Here is a 19176-nt window from a genome sequence, read left to right as displayed (position 1 = left end):
TGAGGTGGAGAGGATTGCTTGAGCCCAGGAGGCAGAGGTTGCAGTGAACTATGATTGTGCCAATGCACTCCAGCCTGGGTGAGAGAGCCACACCCTGTCTCAAACAAATAAAGATAAAAAATATTTAAGGCAAGTTGACAAAGTACTTAACCGTGGCCTGATGAAAATCAAAGTGAAGTAAAGCAGGAATTCTTAGAAGTTAAAGAATTCATGAGAACCCTTATCAACAGCTGCTCATAAGAGATTATACCTGGGAGATTAGATTGACTTAAATGTTTTTCTAACTCTTTAAAAATAGAAGAGTAATAGTGGATAAACGGATTAGGTGTTAATATGTATTTAAATTTTTATAATATTTAATCATTCAAAAAATAATTTGCAGGTGTTTTACCCTTAATTTTTATTTACTGACCAAATATTATTAAAACAAAAAAAAATCTCCTTGAGCATTTTGTTACCCTCATGGTTCTTGACCCCAGGCAAATATTTTACTTAGTCATCGCATGATTGTATATTTTATATTCTATATCAATCATTTTATTGTCCTTTAAAATTAGTATTTCAAGATCTAATAAAAACCCAAATTCATTCTCAGCTAGCTTTTCCAGTATTCGGTTCTTATCTGAACTTTATTTTTTATGCAACTGGAGTTGTTTTGATTTGAAGTCTAAGGTGTATCTAAATTACAAACTATTTTTTCAAATTGCTAATCAGTTTTTCAACAGCATTTGCTAAATAACTCATCACCCACTTATTTTGTGGTGGTTTATCATATTTAATTTTTACATGTGATTGCATCTATTTCTAGCATTCTATTCAAATCCATTAAAATCTATTTCTCTTTTTCATCAATATTTTCCCTGTTCCAACTATTGCTCTTTATGATATCTTTTAATATTCAGTAAGGTTATATATCAGTGCTCTCCTTTTCCAGAATATTCTTTGATGCTCTGATCAATGTTACTTCCAGATGAATTTTGGAATCATTTTATCAAGTTCCTTTTGCGGGGTTGTTTGGTATTGCATTAAATCTGCAAATTAACATGGAGGTGGTTTGACGTTTTTACAATACTCGGTCTTCCCATGCAGAAAGGCAGTATGCCTCTCCATTTATTCTGGTCTCTTTTTATTTCACCAATAAAATTTTGTAGTTGTCTTTATATAGGTCACACGCATTTCTCATTAAGTTTATTCCTAAGTATTTTTCCATTGCTTCTGGGAATGGCATCTCTTTTTTCATTACAGTTTCTGGCGGAGTATGGCTAAGAACACAGGAACGCGTTGATTAGGGTAAATAGGTCTTGTCTCTGGCCTCTTTACTAAATGACTATTTGTTTGTACACATTTGAGTTTCTTCCTTTGGATGTTTGGTTCCAAATCACGTTGACTGAGAATACTTTTTGTCATGGTGGTATTGGATGGGGTTCCAAGGCTGGTGTCTGATAGGCCTGGGGAAGCCTTACCTCGGCTGGGATGGCATCTGCCCTGTGTCTCAAGCCTTTGTCAAAGGCCTTGGCACCCTCCTGTTCTCCCTTCTCCTCTGTCTAGCCCCCTGCCTGGCACTCCCAGCCCCTGGCAGAGGTCTCCCATCAACTATAATGGACTCCCAAGGTTCTGCCGCTGTATTAATCAAAGCAATCATCACCAATTGCCCAGGATGTGTCTGGCCCTTGGCCAAGCCTTTTACATCATATCTTTAATTTTTAAATCCCTGAAGGGTATGTATGATTAACCAGAGAGGTCAAAGGACTTGCTGGGATCACACAGCTCGTAAATGGCAGACCTGGAATTTACATGTGTGTTTCTTCTATCCTGCCACATTGCTCCCCTCTGCAGTGTCCAAGTCACTGTCCCCACCCACCAAGTGGGTCCCTGGAGTAGCAATGCCTTGCCAGCCCGGACACCGCAGAGTTCACCACGCCACCCAAGGCGTTGTAGTGGGAATACCAGGGTCCCGGCTAGTTCTGTCACCTTTACCTTGTCCCACCTGCTCCAGAATTAGGACCCGTACATTTTCACCTAAGCCCCTTGTGTTCTGAGAGTTTGGTGACCACATGGCAACATTCCTTATGAAAGATGTGATCATTACTGGTACCCAAGTCCCAGGTTCCTTTGAGCAAATGCTCTACCTGAATATTTACCATGGCAAAGGGCAGTTTTAGAAGCAGTAGTAGGAACAATAGCAGCTAACATTTACTTGGTTCTTACCACAGACACTGTGTCTAGTGCGTTACCCACAGGTCCTCATTTCTCTTCATCACATCCTGTGAGTTAGATATGGTCTATCATTTTACACATGAGGAAACTGAGGTTCGGGGAGATGAAGTTACTTGTCCAAGGACATTCAGCTTGTAAGTAGCAGAGCCAGAATCTGTAACTTGAAAGCTTGCTCAGAGGTCTGGTAGCTATTCAGATGCTTCATGATGAACCCGGGACTTTCTATATTGTTCAGACAAATAGTGTCCTAAAGCAGAGGTCCCCCAAAGCTGCTCCCCAAACTGGTGTGTCTTCAGTACAAGCAGAGGGACTCTATAAAATGCAGAGGCCCGGCTGGGCATGGTGGTTCATGCCTGTAATCCCAGAATTTTGGGAGGCTGAGGCTTGAGGATCACTTGAGCCCAGGAGTTTGAGGCTGCAGTGAGCTATGACTGCACCACTGCACTCCAGCCTTGGCAACAAAGGAAGACCCCCCAGCCCCCCAAAAATGCAGAGGCCCAGGCCCCAATGTACTGAGGAATCAACGTCTCCAAGGGGCAGCCCGGAGCCTGTGTTTTTTGTAACTGCCTCACTGGGTCTGGTGATTAGCCAGGCTTGAGAATGACAATTCCAAAAAGAGGCTCCTTTGCCATCTAATGATGTGGACATTGGTCTGTTTTGGAATGAATCCTACTGCTAATAAATATTAGTGAAAAAAAAAAAAAAGCAAATAACCCAAGAATTCAAGCATTCATCACTGGGGTATTTTTGTATGTTTGGCAAAAGGGAAGGAATTTCTAAACGAAGATGCCAAACACATATTCACTGTTCAGAAAGCAGTAAAGATCTGTACTATTTAAAGAGTCAGCACAAATTGATGAGAACCACATCAAGTCCCAGTAGGTTTGCTGAAGATCCTGCACCGAAGCCAGACACCTGAACAGGTAACTCCCCAAGAAGGCACAACCTTAGTACACCAGAGCATGAGACCTGCTCAACTTCATACATGATTTTTTCAAGGATAAAAATAATGAGTTGCTTTTGAAACCTACTAAATTATAAAACAAGCATTTTGTTTGTTTATTCATTTTTTATTTATGACAGAATCTCACTCTGTCACCCAGGCTGGAGTGCAGTGATATGATCTCAGCTCACTGCAACCTCCACTTCCCGAGTTCAAGTGCTTCTCGTGCCTCAACCTCCCAAGTAGTTGGGATTACAGGTGCATGTCACCATGCCTGACTAATTTTTGTATTTTTAGTAGAGACGGGGTTTCACCCTGCTGGCCAGGCTGGTCTCGAACTCCTCACCTCAAGTGATCTGCCCATCTCGGCCTCCCAAACTGCTGGGACTACAGGCATGAGCCACCACACCCAGCCAAAATAAACATTTTAAACATCACCCAGTAGTTAAGATCATGGTCTTTGGAATTAGCCCTACCTAGGTTTGATACTGACCTCCTCCGCCCCCTGGCCGCATGGCCTCGGGCAGGTGGCGTGACCTCTCTGAGTTCTAGTGTCCTCATCTGAAAGCTGAGCATCACGGTCACGGTGATCTTGCAGGGCCGCTGTATTAACTGAGACAGCGAATGAGATGTGACAGCCTGAGCCATGGCCCGTAGTGGGTGCTCAGTACCTCTGTGCTGTTGCCAGCCACCATTATTGTGGTATTAACTGTTATGTGTCTATACTGCCTGTCTTTTGCTAGAGACCGGTGCCACAATCCAATGGAGAACTTGCACTCAGAACCCTGGGCTCAAGCCCCACACAGTTTCACATCAGGCCAGCCCTAGCCGGTGGCCATCCCTCTTCCCGCCCCTCCTCACCTCTGTCCCCCGTGCTGCCTCTCCCTGGATCCCATTTCCAGCCCCAGGTGCATCCCTCAGAACAGGGCTCCTAAACCTAAATGGGAATATTGACTCTCTCTAGATGAAATTTAGCATCTTCTTCCATTGGGAATGTGGCATTGGCAACACCCATGACTGTCACTGGTAGAAAGCATGGGTGTTCCCACATCACCTTACAGTTGCCGCGGGTTTCTTAGAACATCCCTTATGCTTGGTACCAACTTGAAAACATGGCAGCTATTCGACTTGCCACCAAATGTTGCTATGTAATGTGTTAATAAAGAAGGATCTGTGTGGCCCTATCATAAGTTTTTATATTTTGATAGTTATATTTTAATAAACTGGTTTTCTTTATAATCTTGTGTGTATTACCTTACACATTTAAAAACCAGTGCTCTGGGAAGGGGCCCACAGGCTTCCCCAGGCTGCCAAGGGGCCCCGCAGTACACTAACAGCCCTACCTTTGAACTTCTGAAGTGGATTCCAGCGTTCTCTCCATTTCGCACGTGAGAAAACTGAGCCTTAGAGAGGTCTAGTCACTTGTCCAAGGGTGCCCAACTAAAGAATGATGAAGTGCCAGCCTACCCCTGGCAGTCCCAAGAGCCAGTGCCTAGCCCCTGCCCCTCCTGCTTCTGGGGGCTGAGAATACAGACATGGCTCTGACATGGCCCCTGCTCCCCAGGAGGGCCCGGAGCAGCTGGGAGACAGATCACTCTATAACCCTGACGCAGAGTCTTAAGCCTAAAGCCTTTCTTAAGGGGAACCCTTTCAGGCTGCAGGAGGTACCCTGATTTGATTCTCCTTTGGGGAATGGGGTACCCAAAATGTGCCAGGGGGGATGGACCTGAGGGCTCGGTTGGGGTACACTGACTGGTGACTAACAGCGGACGGAGCTAGGGGTGAGTCCCTGGAGTCCCTTGAAGAGTGTCCTGAGACTCCAGCCAAAGAGAATAAGGCTATGTCCGTGGTGGAGGGCCAAGAGGCCCGAGAGAGAATGGGAGTGACAAAGCCTAGCCCAGCACTGCGAGCCGCCTCACGCTGCTCTTAGGAACTCCGTACTCTTAGGCATTCAAGGTTTGTCAAATGAACAAATGAATGAACAAGTAGGTTTAGCCTGGAGCAAGCAAAGGCTGGATTGGCCAGCGGTGTCCCATGAAAGCAGAAAAGCTGCTTCTCTTGCCATCGTAACGGCTGGCCTCAGACACTCACCTTGGTGGTCGGGAAACCAGAGCTGGAGGGCCCAAGCCCCTCAGGTGGGGGCGGCAAGGGTGAGGAAAGAAGTGTGAGCCCCTTAAACCCCAAGAGCTGACTCCATGACCCTCAACAGAACATTCTGTGGGAGCCAGTCCTCAGTGTCTGACCTCTAGCCTGCTCGCAACCCCCATTAGCCATGCATTCGTTCATCTATTCATTCATTCCACAAATATTTAAGAGCCTACTACTTGCCAGAGAGTGTTCTGTCACTGTAGGTATAGCAGGGAACAAAATGGACATGGTCCTCGTTCTCATGAGTTTTGGGGGGGTCTGGGCGACAGGATGGGAGCACAGATTCAAAGGACAGATAATGGCTGGGCACAGTGGCTCACGCCTGTAATCCCAGCACTTTGGGAGGCTGAGGTGGGAGGATCACTTGAAGCCAGAAGTTCGAGACCACCCTATGCAACATAATGAGACCCCTGTATCTACAAAAATAAAGAAAATGTGCTGGGTGTGGTGGCACGCACCTGTAGTTCCAGCTACTCAGGAGGCTGAGGCAAGAGGATTGCTTGAGCCCAGGGGTTCAAGACTGCAATGAGCTATGACTGCACTGCTGCACTCCAGCCTGGACAACAGAGCGAAACCCAGTCTCAAAAAAAAGAATGACAAACTCATGAAGAGAAAGTTGTTTAGAGTTCTGAAAAGCCAATTCACACAGGGTGGTGAGATAGCGTGATCCCCACGCTACTGTTCACTTCTCTATTACAAAGTACACAGCTTTGCAAAGCACTTAAATCCCACCTAAGGCTGTTTCTCTCAAAGTCTGCAGAGATTAATCGCATTAAATCCATCACCTTTCACTAATGCAAACAACCATTCTCTGCCTGGATAATCTTAGGCAAGAAGGAAACCAAAAATGATATCCAGGTCAGACCCAAAAAAGGAAAGACCTCGAATTGCACTGCTCTTAAAAGCACTTAAAAGGAATTGAATTAGAACTGAGACAAAAAAAAAAAAAATTGGCCCCCAAATCCAACTCCCGCTGACACCAAGTTAGAAAAATAACTGAAGAAAAAGGATGTAGCACGTCAATCAAGATATGATCGTTTTATTTTTAAAAAAATGAGAAGCCTTTTGTTTTAAGAGGAGCAGGCTGGTAATTTGGAGGCAGCGCAGAGCGAGGAGCTTTCATATTTCCAGACAGAAAAGATTTGGCTGCTGATGGAGAAGTTGAGGGTTGCATAATGAGAACCCACTCTGCTGAGGTTCCTGTTCCCAAAGAGGAGAGGGGATCGCAGCCGTCTGGCTGATTGATAGAAGTCCAGGTTGGCCATGCCGAGACAGGTATGTACAATCTCTCCTTTGTTGGTAATCAAAGTCGGCTGAATGAGGACTCCATCCTTTCCTTCTTACTCCTATGTACCAATTTGAGGAGCTCAGATGAAATGTGTTGCATTACACCAGCACCAATAAGTCACACTATCTATGTTGTGACACACCGAATATTACTAATTGTCAATCACAAACCACAAGTCTTGTCAAGACGCTCCCTTCTCGACGGGCTGGTTCAAACCTGAAGTGATTTTTAATCAAGTGTTAATAATACAGCATCTGTCAGTGGACGGTGGGTATCAGACAATCACGAGAAGTGAATGGATGACATGGCAAATTTTAATGTTTTCATTTTCCATTCTTCCCAATTATCGGTGGGATTTCTGTCAGCCTGAAGAGTGCACTGACATTATTGCAGGTGAGCTTCTCTGTGACGAAGGAGGAAGGTGGCTGTCAGGGCTCCCGGGGCAAGGGTGCCTCACCCCGCCCTGCCAGAGATGAAATCCCCACCCTCAGGAAGCCCGGGGGAGAGGGAGGCTTTGGGTCTTGCATGGAACCCCCCAGTGCAAACCCACCTGTATTAGGAGAGCTAATGCTTGGCCCCAGCTGGGTAGGAGATGGCTAGAGGCTGTGCCAAGGCCAACGGCGGCCCCTCTGTGGCCTTTTCTACTGCCCCATCGGGGAGCCTCTCACTCCCGTGCCCATGCACATCCTGGACTGTGAGACTCCCGCTTGAGCAAGAACTGACCAGAGCTCCCATTTGCTTTTCCTTATTCCTTTTTTCCCACGTTGCCCACAACCTGTGCTGGGGCCGTGATTCCAAAGAACACAGAAGGAAGAAAAGAAGGGGCAGGGGAAGAGGGGAGGGCCTGAGAGGCAGCTGAAGCCTCAACGTTGGCGGTGGGGGCAGAGGGGGCATGACCTTCTCCTTTTCTCCTAAAGCTGCCCTGCCCAGGACCCCTGGGAGCTCAGTAGCAGAGGTCCGAGGGGTTCCGCTCTTTGGGAACTGGCTCGTGGCCTCCCTTTTCTCACTCCAGAGCTCAGAGCCAGAAGGGATGTTGGTGGGAGTCTAATCCATTTCCGACTCACCATCCCCGACTCGACATTGCCTAGCCAACTTCTTGCATGCTCCCAGCCACAGGACACTCATCACCACTTCTGATGGCTCATTCCACTGCCGGCCAGCTCTGGTTGTTAGGACCTTCTTCACGACTTCTGCCCAGCTCCAAGAGGGCTGTGTGTGGCAGTGCTCTGGTGTCCTGGGTTGGGGAGGTGACCACTGAAGGTGGGGTGTTGCCCAGCACGCCCACCCAGCAGGCGCCCCCACCGCCCACCATTGCTGAGTTTCTCCCCAGCATCTGGCAGTGAGAGCCGCAGGTCCATCTTGAAGCTTCCTCCTCGCCTTGCCTCCTCCATGCCATGCGCTCCTCCTTCTTCTCCCCTCTCCCTGGCTGCCTCATCTGCATCTCCATTTCTGCCCAGCTCTTCAACCTTGGGCTTCTCAAGGCCTGGACCATGGCTCTCCCGATGGCACAAGCCCATGAATTCTCTCTTTTCAACATCAACAAGTTGAGGGCCAAATCCAGATTTCTCCTCTGCGCCCCATCCAGGACCGTAATTGTCATATCACCCAGACATCTCCACCTGGATGACCCACGAGCACCTGAAATTCAATTTGTTCCCCAAGAGAATTTTTTACCCCCAGTTCCCAAGAGAGCTCCTATTTAGGGCCTCCCAGCTTGGTGCAAAGCATCACCATTGTCCCCCAACTCCCACATCAGAAAACTGTGAGTGTCACCTTGGAGGCCACACTTTCCCCAGCTCCATGTCCAGACTGACCACCACTCTGCCTGCTGCCACCTTTCTCGCTCCTTCCCTCTCCATCCCACAGAGCCCCTGACTCAGCTCAGGCCTCTGGGCTTTTCCCGCAGGCCCCAGGAGCCCCTATCTCCCGACACTTCCCTGTAGTTCATCGTCTGCCCTGATGGAGTCATCTTTCCAAACCCAGCTCCCCTGGATTTGGAAATGCATTCCCCTGGAGGGCATCCCTAGTGTCTATGGGGCGACAGTCAAGCTCCTGGGTCTCAGTATTCCCATCTAAACAATGACCAAGAGTATAGCCAGCTCTTAGGGTCATGGCTATGCAGCACCTGGAGGGAATGAGACGATCACCCGTTGCCTTCCTTCACCATCCAGGCGATATCTCCTCCATTCTGAATAGAATTGATTCAATTCCCTACTGACATTGCCAACAGAGGGTGAGACCTTGTCATCGCTGTGCATCCTGGCCTATCCTGGGACGGGCTCAAGAACCTGATCCCACATCCACTTCTCAAACAGAGAAGGGGAAACCCTCAGCTTCCACCTGTGGCTTTTCTAAATAATTTGGCCTTGGTACACTTCCCCCAAAATCTTACTGCTCTGGGGAATCTGAGATTGACCTAACCCTCCAGCCTCATTTTATCAAAACAAAAACAAAACCAAACAGACACCAGCATGTTAGTTATCTACTGCTATGTAACAAAAGACTCCAAAACTGAAAATAACATTTGCTATCTCGCAGTTGCTGAGGATCGGGAATCTGGCAGTGGCTGAGCTGGGTGGTCCTGGTGCAGGGAATCTTGGCTGGGGCTGCAGTCAGCTGAAAGCTTGGCTGGGGCTGTGCCTAGGTCCACTCAGGTAGGCGGCCCCAGCTCCTCACCCATGGGACTCCCAGGAAGCTGCCCAAGAGTCCTCATACCATAGCAACTGGCTTCCCCCAGAGTGAGTGGTGAGAGAAAGCAACAGAGATGGAAGCCGCGGTGTTTATAACTTAATCTGGGAAGTGACCGTGCATCATTTCTGCTGTATTCTATCGGTCACACAGGCTGGTACCATGCCGGAGAAGGTGCACAGGGGTGTGGATACCAGGAGGTGGAGCTGCCACACCCAGCTTGATCCCCGCGTCTGCTTCCAAGTGACGCCTATTTGCAAAATTCAGATAAATACAGCCTCAAAAGGGAGGTATTTGCTCCATTAGGAGAGTAAGGCGAAGGGAAGGAAAAGCCCTCAGAACAGGAAGGCCAGAGATCCAGGTACACTGATAAGAATGCCTCTAACTCACTGCCTGGCCCAGAGCAAGCTCCTGCCTCTGCCAGGCCTCAGTGGCCCCATCTGCACAGTAGGAATGAATGAGATGATGCCAGAGGCCTCTGAGATGCTGTGGTCCTACGAGTCTCAGCTCTAGGATGATGCTGCCCAAGGCCTTGAAGGTGCTTTGGGTGACCACGACACTGATAGAGGAAGAATCAGAAGTGCCCAGTCCAGCCTGGTGGCCACCTCCATCACTATCTTGAATCCCTGGGACAACAGCTTTTACGGCTCATCCCTACTTGTGACTATCTGATCTGGGGCCAGAGAGGTGAGCAAGGACCCTGGGGGTTGAGGAGTAGAGCAGAGAGTCCTCCATGTTTGTCTGCCCAGACCCCTCAAAACTGGGCTTGCCAAGTCCTCCCATGAGGATCTTCCTCTCTGAACTCTGAACCCTGGCCTGAATACGACAGGGGTCCCCAGAAGGGGGTCTGGAGAAAGTCCTGCCCCCGTGAGCTGCTGCCTACTCACCAGTTGGGTGAGATCATGCTGTTGGATGTCTGTCTGCATTGGCAACCTGTATTAGTCTGTTTCTACACCACTGATAAAGATATACCTGAGACTGGGTAATTCACAAGCAAAAAGAGGCTTAATGAACTCACAGTTCCACATGGCTGGGGAGGCCTCACAATCGTGGCGGAAGGTGAAAGGCATGTCTTAGGTGGTGGCAGACAAGAGAGAATGAGGAAGAAGCAAAAGCAGAAACCCCTTATAAAACCATCAGACCTCATGAGACTTATTCACTATCATGAGAACAGTATGGGGGGAACCGCCCCCATGATTCAATTATCTTACACTGGGTCCCTCCCACAATCATGGGAATTATGGGAGTACAATTCAAGTTAAGATTTGGGTGTGGACACAGACCAAACCATATCACCGCCTAAGCTGCCTGGCTGTGCTTTAGTTGCTACCCTGCCCAGGCCCTCCCCTTGGGCCCAGGAGAAAGAGTGTGTTTGTTTTATCCCAGGAGAGCTCTGGCCACCCCCAGCTGGTTTTCTGCCCACACAGAGGCCCAAGTCCACGATCACATGTGGACACAGTCACACACAGGCCCACAGATCCATGTGGGATCCCATGCTCCAGGCAGGCCTCAGCATGGACAGAGTGAGCCCAAGCTGGGAGGTCCACCCAAGCAAAGAGGCTTTAAGGTGAAGAGGGAAAAAATGAAAGAATTATTAATACAACTAAATAAATCAACCACTATGGGAAAAATCTGAGTTGCATGGACTTCCAACACTCATCTTACGGGTTAGCATTGCTTTTGTTTTGCATCCTGTATGCGACACACCCTCCCTCCAACCTGTTTAGTGCTCAGGGCCTGGGTAAGTCCTAATCAGGTCTGGAGTGTCAGGTGAAGAGGGGCAATGTCTCAGCCCACCCTGGGGTTCAGGCCTGCCACTCCACCATCCCCAAATCCCACACTGCTCCTGGTTCTTTCTCTAGACCCCTTTCTGGGGACCCCTGTCCTATTCAGGCCAGGGTTCAGAGTTCAGAGAGGAAGATCCCCAGGGCAGGACTTGGCAAGCCCAACTGCCAAGGGTCTGGGCAGATAAACAGGAAAGACTCTCGGCTCTACTCCTCGTGAGACCATTCTGCAGACGGAGCTGCCCTGGCTCCATCTGCAGAATGGGCTCAAGCTGTGTTCCCAGGGTTCCTTTCTCCACCATGGTCACCAGATATGAAAGTACAGTTGCTACTCTGAAGAGAGTACAGACAGACGAATTACAGTGAAATGCAGTTTCGCCATTCAACCTTGGAGGTGACCTATCATTACTTACTAAGTTGACCCAGACACCTCATTCTGCTGACTGTTTAAATGAACCCTAATGGCCTTGGGTCTGTTGGGTAAGTTGGGGAAGGGGAATTCATTAAAGCACAGAGCCCTCCCAGGCATAGATGGGGATGAACCAGCAGGACTCTCCTAGCTGGGAGGGGTGCTGAATCAAATGGCCTGGCTGTGTTCTCATGGTCCCTTCTCTAGGTCCATTACCACCATGGTGGGCACTGTCTCTCCTTCAATGCCCTGGTCCTGTGAGGTTTCACCTCTCCCTTAGTCACCACAACAGAACTGAGCCAGGCTGGTGTCTCTAAAGAGATTGAGAGACACAATGACTGAGAAATAAACACAGGTTGCAGGAAGTCTGGAAAGAACCAAGTTTCTGAAGATCAGTTTTCTGGCACTAAACTAAATCCATCAGCTGCTGCAGGGTCCTTCCTCCCACTCCCTGGACCCTAGAGCCAGCTTCATCAGCTGCATTTCATATTCTTCCAGGACAAGCCCCTGCACAGTGAGGGTCAACCTCTCAGACTCAGTGAGGTCTTTTTCCTCAGCTCTAGCCTGAGGGCCTGGATAGCCATCCGCCCCAGAGACGTCCCAGGCCCCCCTAAACAGGCCACCAGTTTGTTTGCTAGATGTGAGGACCTGCTCAGACTATTGCATCCCACGTGCAATGAAGCTGCGCTGGTTAGGCCTTTTTGGTTGAGAGTAACAGAAACTCATCCAAGTAAACTTTAGTGGGAAAAAGAAACATATTTTTAAGATCTAGGGATACACATAGAATGCAAGGGCTTCTAGAAGAAACTGGAATCAGGGACGAGGCTTTCTCTGCCTTGTGTCTCTGTTCTTCCTCCTCCCACCCTACACAGCAGCCTGCCTGCTTCTCCAGGTCCCTTGGGAGAAGATGGATACCCCACTCATGCCTCTGAGTGTCCATGTCATAGATCCAGGTATCCCCCAACATGATCTGACCTTCCCTTAGTCCAATTCCAAAATTTCAAAGGGAGACTCCAACTTGCTAAGATACAGTCAAATCAGCTATGGCCAGGGGTGGGACCAAGTCGCATCAATATGCTCAGGAGCAGGTCCCAGAGAAGAGTGGCCACTGCAATTTGGGCAGAAGGTTCATCCACAGAAGTGCTCTGACCTTAGCCCAGCCAAGACAGAGCCTAGGCCACCCCATAACCAGCCCATGACTATAGGGAGGAAAAACACTCATAGGAACAGGAAGGCTATTCCCTTGCAAGCTCTGATGATAATGATGTCACCTTGGGACACAAGGCCCCCTTCTCCACCATTCAGTAGGTGGAGGGAGGATGGGGCTTCGGTAAATATCAGAAGCACCATCACAAAGCTCCAAGCTGGAGGCAACCTTACAAAGTTATATAGATAGTGCTAGAAGAGAGGTGAGACTTGTCCAAGTCACAGGATGATCTTTGCCTCCCTCCCTAGTACTCTGACCAGTAACAGAAGAGCCACCTGCAGCAAGAATGATTCTCTGTGACAACAGTGAATTCAGAATGTTTGTCAGAGGCCACCAAGGATCGTTGGAGGCAAACTAACATTGTGCATCTCTTGATGGAAACCTGTAGGGACATATCCAACTCTAGAGTGTTGAGGGAATTGGGGCAAAGGGGATCGACTTGAGCCTTGATTCTAGAATGAGCCCTGCCTAGCCCTTTGAGACATGCAACAGAGAGAGGGAACACACACACAGAGAGGGGCGGTGGGGCGGGGTGGGGGAGAGAGAAAGAGAGAGAGAGAGATTTCCAAAGCAAGCGCAGATCATCAGAATAGATCCAAAACCCGCAAAAGATTCCCAGACTCCACAGTGATAGTGGCATGCTGGGAGCTGTCCTGAGTGCTGACCTGGCTGGCCCCTTCTCTAAGGATCGTCTATCATTGACCCTAGAGCATGCTCTGCCAATTGGACTACTCCCCAGTGAGGTCTTTGTTCAGCAGTGACCCCGGCATATTAACCTACAGGGTGTTGTATGGTGGAGACAATGGGTACAGGTTGCCCCTCCTCACCCATGGTTAGGCCCCAGGCCAACAGGGCCCTCTCGCCCCGACTCCCTCCAGGCTTCCCCCTTGGAATCATCCCCAACCTCATCCGAACAATGTCATGAATTTTTCCTCCTTGATGAACTTCAAAGTCTTTTAATGACTCTTCATAAAGGAACAGTGGGGCCAAAAGTTGAGCAAAGGAGATGATTAAAGTACCTTATTAAAAGCAGCCTTGTAGAATTCTCCACATGAAAGCAAGCACCATTATGAGGGCTTATCCTTATAAATGACGCTTCGCTTTTGCGAACATGCTGAAACCTGATTAGAGTGACAAGCACTGACTGATACTGCAAACCTGTTAATAACATGAAAATTAGAAGAGGCTCATGCAAAGAAGGGAGATTAATTTAGCCGGAGTACATCTCACGCAAATTGCAAAGTTGTGAATATGTTCTCAGATAATGAGCCTTCCCAGTCATCAGCTCACTTGTCATTTTCTGTAATTAATGTTAAGGAAGACGCCTTCCTGATGGTTCGTATTACTCATATACCAAGAAAATTTCTTCAGAGAAATAATTTACATTTATTATCATCGGTCTGTTTGTGTGGTTTATTTCGCGCCGGAGTAATTTATTGCAGGACCGTTTGCCATGCCTTGATTAGTCGCTCGTCAGGACGGGATGTAATTTTTTTTGCTTGATGGCGACATCTAAAATTTGACAGTAGTGTAACACTCCTTCTTGTCTCCAGGATGGGTTTTTTCACTTAAATAAACTTTGGGGCCGAGTGCCCCCAGGCTGTCTCCCCAGCAAGATGAAGCCTCGACACATGGCATGCCTGCCTGCTTCCAGGAGCAGCAAAGGACTCGACGCCATGCCCCTCCAGGAGATTCTAGGCCACCCGCCTCACCTAGGGCCATGGCTGGAGCTTGAGTCCAAGAGTTTATTTCACCCTCTCTCATTCCACTCCTGTTCAGGATGAAGAAAGGTTTGCTGTCTGCCCTCAACTCCACACTTGCCCTGTTATATTCCTTCTCCCTCAGGCCACCTTCTATTGTAGATTTCTCTGGAATTGCCTTTCCCCCAATATCTGGTTACATATTTCTTTCAAACAGCAGAGGAAATGCTGCAGACAAGGTTTTGTCTCCAACACAAGGCAAGTCTTTTATTCTACATTGGGTTTCATTCTCTGGCAGCATAGCACACTGGGGAATGTGGGGCTGTGTCTAATAAACCCACCTGCCCCACCTTCATGTCTTTTTCAGGTCCCACTAAGACCCAGGATGCTAGGAGGAGGGGGTAACATGGAGGAATAACAGACCCTTATAGAACAGAGCTGAGTTCATCTCAACATGACACCCTGAGCCACCTTGTCCCCAGGGTCACCAGCTCTTGCATTCCTGAAGGAGTAAGGACAGTGGGGCCATAGCTCTCCAGGACAGTTCCTTCACTGCTTTCTCTGCCTGGCTTCCACTGAGATGAAACAAAATGGCCCTCATAGACACTTAGAGTGTACCATTCATTGTGCTAAGCTCTTCGAATGCATTAGCTCATTGGATCTTTAAAGCCATTGGAGGTAGATATTATTGAGAATGTTCTACCCATGAAGAACTGGAGGTTCATGGAAGTTAAGCAGTTTGTTAAAGGGCTCAAGGTTAAAGCAAACAACAATCATCACCATCATCATCATTGCAACTAACGTTTACTGTGTGCTTAAGTGTCAGGTCATGAGCTAAACACTTCATGGGCACAGTCTTGTAGGAGATAGGTATGATTATGATTCCCATATAAAAGATGAGAAAACTGAGATACAGAGAGTTTAACTCACCTACCTAAGGTCTCATAGCCAGTGAGTAGTGGAGTGGGGTCTGACACACACCAAAATGTGCATCCATGCCCACGGCACTCCATTGCCTCTCTGGAAATACATTCTTCCAGTCCTCTCAATGGGTTCCCAGCAGGGCCCTTGAACCTTCTTTTCTCCCCCTCCCTCAATCACCCCATTTCTTACCCCAGGTCCGAACTCGAGAAGCATTCTGCCAATCTCCCCAGCAGGGGTGGCCAGGCCGTGAAATGCACAAACAGATGCAGTTAGCATGAGTTACTGACCCTTGCACTGCAAATGAAGCAGACGATACAGATCAAGGTTCGCAGACAGAGATAATGATTTTTTTTATTAGACGTCTTCATCCCGAACCAGTGGCGTGGTGCTGGGTCGACCAGCAGCACACCGCCGGTGTCGGTTAATGATAATCTATATTTATAAAACGATAGTCCATCAAAGTGGGATGAATATTTTAGAAGCCACGGACAAATCAAATTGTCTTTGTCAAATGGGCACGTGCTCCGGCACTGAGCGTGTTTTATGGCTCTTTCTGGGGTGAGAAGCGAAGGGTTCCTCTCGCTGGCTAGAGTGCTGCCTTCCTCACTGAGGCTGGGAGATGAGATCTGTGTCTCCACTGTTTTTAAAAACCCAATGAGCTGTGGAGATTGACATTAGTGCCAGAGAACTGTACTTTGTTTGATGAAGTTAAAAAAGAATGTATGAAATGACATAGCAGCATCTTTGTGGGAAAGAGTTCATTTACACTTAAAGAAATAAATTCGTTCCTTTGGAAGTCTCGGCTGGAAGCGGGGGAAGGAGAAAGGAGACAGGCTGAGGCCATGGATTTCAGAGAGGAGATGGAGCAGATTGGTAGGGGGAGGGTAAGAGGAAAAGGAAGAGGAGGATGTGGAGAGGTGTCCTGGGCCTGGACTTGACCTCCAGAGGAAACAGAGCTACTATGCCAGAACCACTTTCCGCAGAGTCAAGAACTCTTGTTCTATTACAAAACCAGCTATACGAACTTGGGCAAGTCATGTCCCTTTTCTGAGCCTCAGTTTCCCCATCTTTCCAATGAGGAGAGAAATAGCTCCTCTATGGGCCATTGTGAAGACTTGGTGGCCCAACCTGAGTAAAGCCCTTCATGGTCACCCACGCATAGCTAGGGCTTCAGGGAATGTTATTTCCTTTCCTCTGTCCCATCTAGCAGGAACCCAAACACCACCCTGCTAAATCTGAGCTCTGGCCGCCACCTACCCAGGACAATATTTATGAAAGTAACAGCCACTGTTCACCAAGGGCTTTTCATGTGCCAGGTGCTGTGCTAGGCACTCTACACGCATTATTTAATCTTTTCGAGACTGTAGCAACATTGTCCAATAGAAATTTAACATGGGCCACATATATAGCTTTTAAAATGTAAAAATAGGTAAAATTACTTTTAATAATATATTGTATGCTGCCCAATAAAACAAAAATATCATTTCAATATGTACTCAATATTAAAAGTATTGACCAGGTATTGGCCGGGCACGGTGGCTCACGCCTGTAATCCCAGCACTTTGGGAGGCCGAGGCACGTGGATCACGAGGTCAGGAGATCGAGACCATCCTGGCTAACACAGTGAAACCCCGTCTCTACTAAAAAATACAAAAAATTAGCCAGGCATGGTGGCAGGCGCCTGTAGTCCCAGCTACTCGGGAGGCTGAGGCAGGAGGATGGCGCAAACCCGGAAGGTGGATTTTGCAGTGAGCTGAGATCACGCCACTGCACTCCAGCCTGGGTGACAGAGTGAGACTCCATCTCAAAAAAAAAAAGGTATTGACCAGGTATTTAACTTTTCCTCATACACGTGTTCCTTTTACACATACAGAGCCTCTCAGTTCCCACCCGCCACGTTTCAAGCCCTCAATAGCCTCATGTGGCCAGTGTCTGCTGTATTTGACAGCACAGATATAGAACAGTTCCGTCATTGTAAAAAGTATTGTGGGAGAATGAAGCTCTAGAAGATAGACAGAATTATTATCTCCACTTTCCGATGTGGAAAGAAACTCAGTGAGGCCCTAGGTCACACAGCTGGTAAGTGTCAGATCCAGGAAGCTGGGTGTGACTGTCACCACAGCTCACGTCCTTCTTAGCTACACAGTCTCCTGAAAACCCTAGTTTCTCTCTGAGTCCCCCAGGGCCCAGGGGCTGGCCAAATGACCTCTGACCTCAACTCATTAGGACAACCTAACCCCTGAGAAGTCTAGAGACATAGCAGAAAGTCTATGTCTCTCAACAATCTATTGCTGCATCACAAAAACCCGAAAACTTAGTGGCTTAAACAATCCTATTTGTTATGATTCTGTAGGTCATGGGGATGGGTCATCCCTGTTCCACGTGGTATTGACTAGGGTGGCTTGACAGGGGCTTAAGGGGCCCAGACTGGCCTCTCTCACACAGACACAGCTGGCATGGTTCAAATATCTGTGTGCTGCCTGGGACAACTGGGTCCCTTTACCTATGATGTTGGCTGGAGCCTCAGTTTTCACTCTCCTGGCCTCTATCTCCACGTGGCCACTCCTCCCGCAGGGTGACCTGGACTGATTTACACGGCAATTTGTTTTTCTCTGAGCTGATGCAGAAGCTACAAGGTCCCTTCAGGTCTGAGCTCAGTAATCTCAAGACATCCCTCCTGCCACATTCCATTGGTCAAATCAAGTCAGGCAGCCCAGATTCAAGGATACGGGGAAAAAGACCCTACCTGTTGAAGGGAGGAAGGCATGTGTATGCAGGGACGGGAGGAATTGTTGGCAGCCATCTTTGCAGAGAAACTCTCACAGAATGAGTCTCTGGGCCATGGAGACAGGGGCTGGAGTTGGGGGGCTTCTTGGCCCAGCCTCACTCTTGCTGATCCTCAGAGCACCTTGCCCTGTGTCAGACAATTTGCTGACATGGGCAGAGAAGCTTTCCTGGATGAAGTGTCACAGTAAGGCTGAGAAAGGGCAGGGACACGGGAGGGAGGTGGTTTGCTAGGCTCCTCCCTCAGGGAGTCCAGAGAGAGCATGAGTCTGAGGGCCACCTCAGACAATGACAGGAATGCAGAGCATTCTGGAACCTTCAGGACTCCACAAAGGCCAACCAATAAATCTTTCAAGGTCAAAACAGTCTAGGAGCTAAAGCAACTAAGAAAGAGACAGCTGTAGGTAAGATGGCCCATCCTGGGAGAGAGACCCCAGAGGAGAGAGCACACGGAAGGGGTTTCAAAGTGGAAACCCACTTTGAAGAGAGTACTGGAGTCCGGGAGAAGAAAGTCAAGGATGCCTGGAAACGAGGCATTGGACCAAGATGTGGAACCCAGGACCATTGGAAGGTCCACCGTGATCCTTGGCCTCAAGAGAGAAATATTCTTAATGAATACCTAAAGCTTTCTTGTTTTTTGTCTTTTGTCAAAAATGCAGTTGAACGTAATCATTTCCATTTCAACTCATTCCATTCCTCAATATGGTGCCTTCTGAGCACAGCATTGCCCACTTCTAGCAAGATGAGCCTGAGATTTGAGGACACTGAGATGCAGGGATGGACCCTCTGAAACCAGAAGCAACCTCTGTGTCCAGACCACCTTTTGGACCTGGGGGCTTGAGGCCAGGCACGGTGGCTCATGCCTATAATCTCAACACTCTGGGAGGCCAAGATGGGTGGATCACTTGAGGCCAGGAGTTCAAGACTAGCCTGGTCAACATAGTGAAACTCTGTCTCTAATAAAATAGAAAAAATTAGCTGGGCATGGTGGCGCACACCTGTAATCCCAGCTATCTGGGAGGCTGAAGCACGAGAATAGCTTGAACCCAGGAGGCAGAGGTTGCAGTGAGCCGAGATCATGCCT

General features: G+C 48.3%; 1 long non-coding RNA gene across 1 annotated transcript in view; it reads right to left on the bottom strand.

Moving 5' to 3' along the window:
- Positions 1–18367, bottom strand: part of LOC129047744 (uncharacterized) — a 50326-nt gene extending 31959 nt beyond the window's left edge. Inside the window, exons 1-2 of the long non-coding RNA XR_008509512.2 lie at positions 18055–18367; positions 15498–15602 (exon numbers count right to left, since the gene is read on the bottom strand). This is a non-coding gene — a long non-coding RNA (uncharacterized LOC129047744). The remainder of the gene's footprint in view (positions 1–15497; positions 15603–18054) is intronic.
- Between the last annotated feature and the right edge of the window lie 809 nt (positions 18368–19176).

The sequence above is a fragment of the Pongo abelii genome, chromosome 13 (assembly GCF_028885655.2).
Source record: "Pongo abelii isolate AG06213 chromosome 13, NHGRI_mPonAbe1-v2.0_pri, whole genome shotgun sequence".
NCBI lineage: Eukaryota > Metazoa > Chordata > Mammalia > Primates > Hominidae > Pongo > Pongo abelii.
The sequence above is the reverse complement of the archived record's forward strand: the minus strand, read 5'-3'. Positions and strand labels throughout refer to the sequence as shown.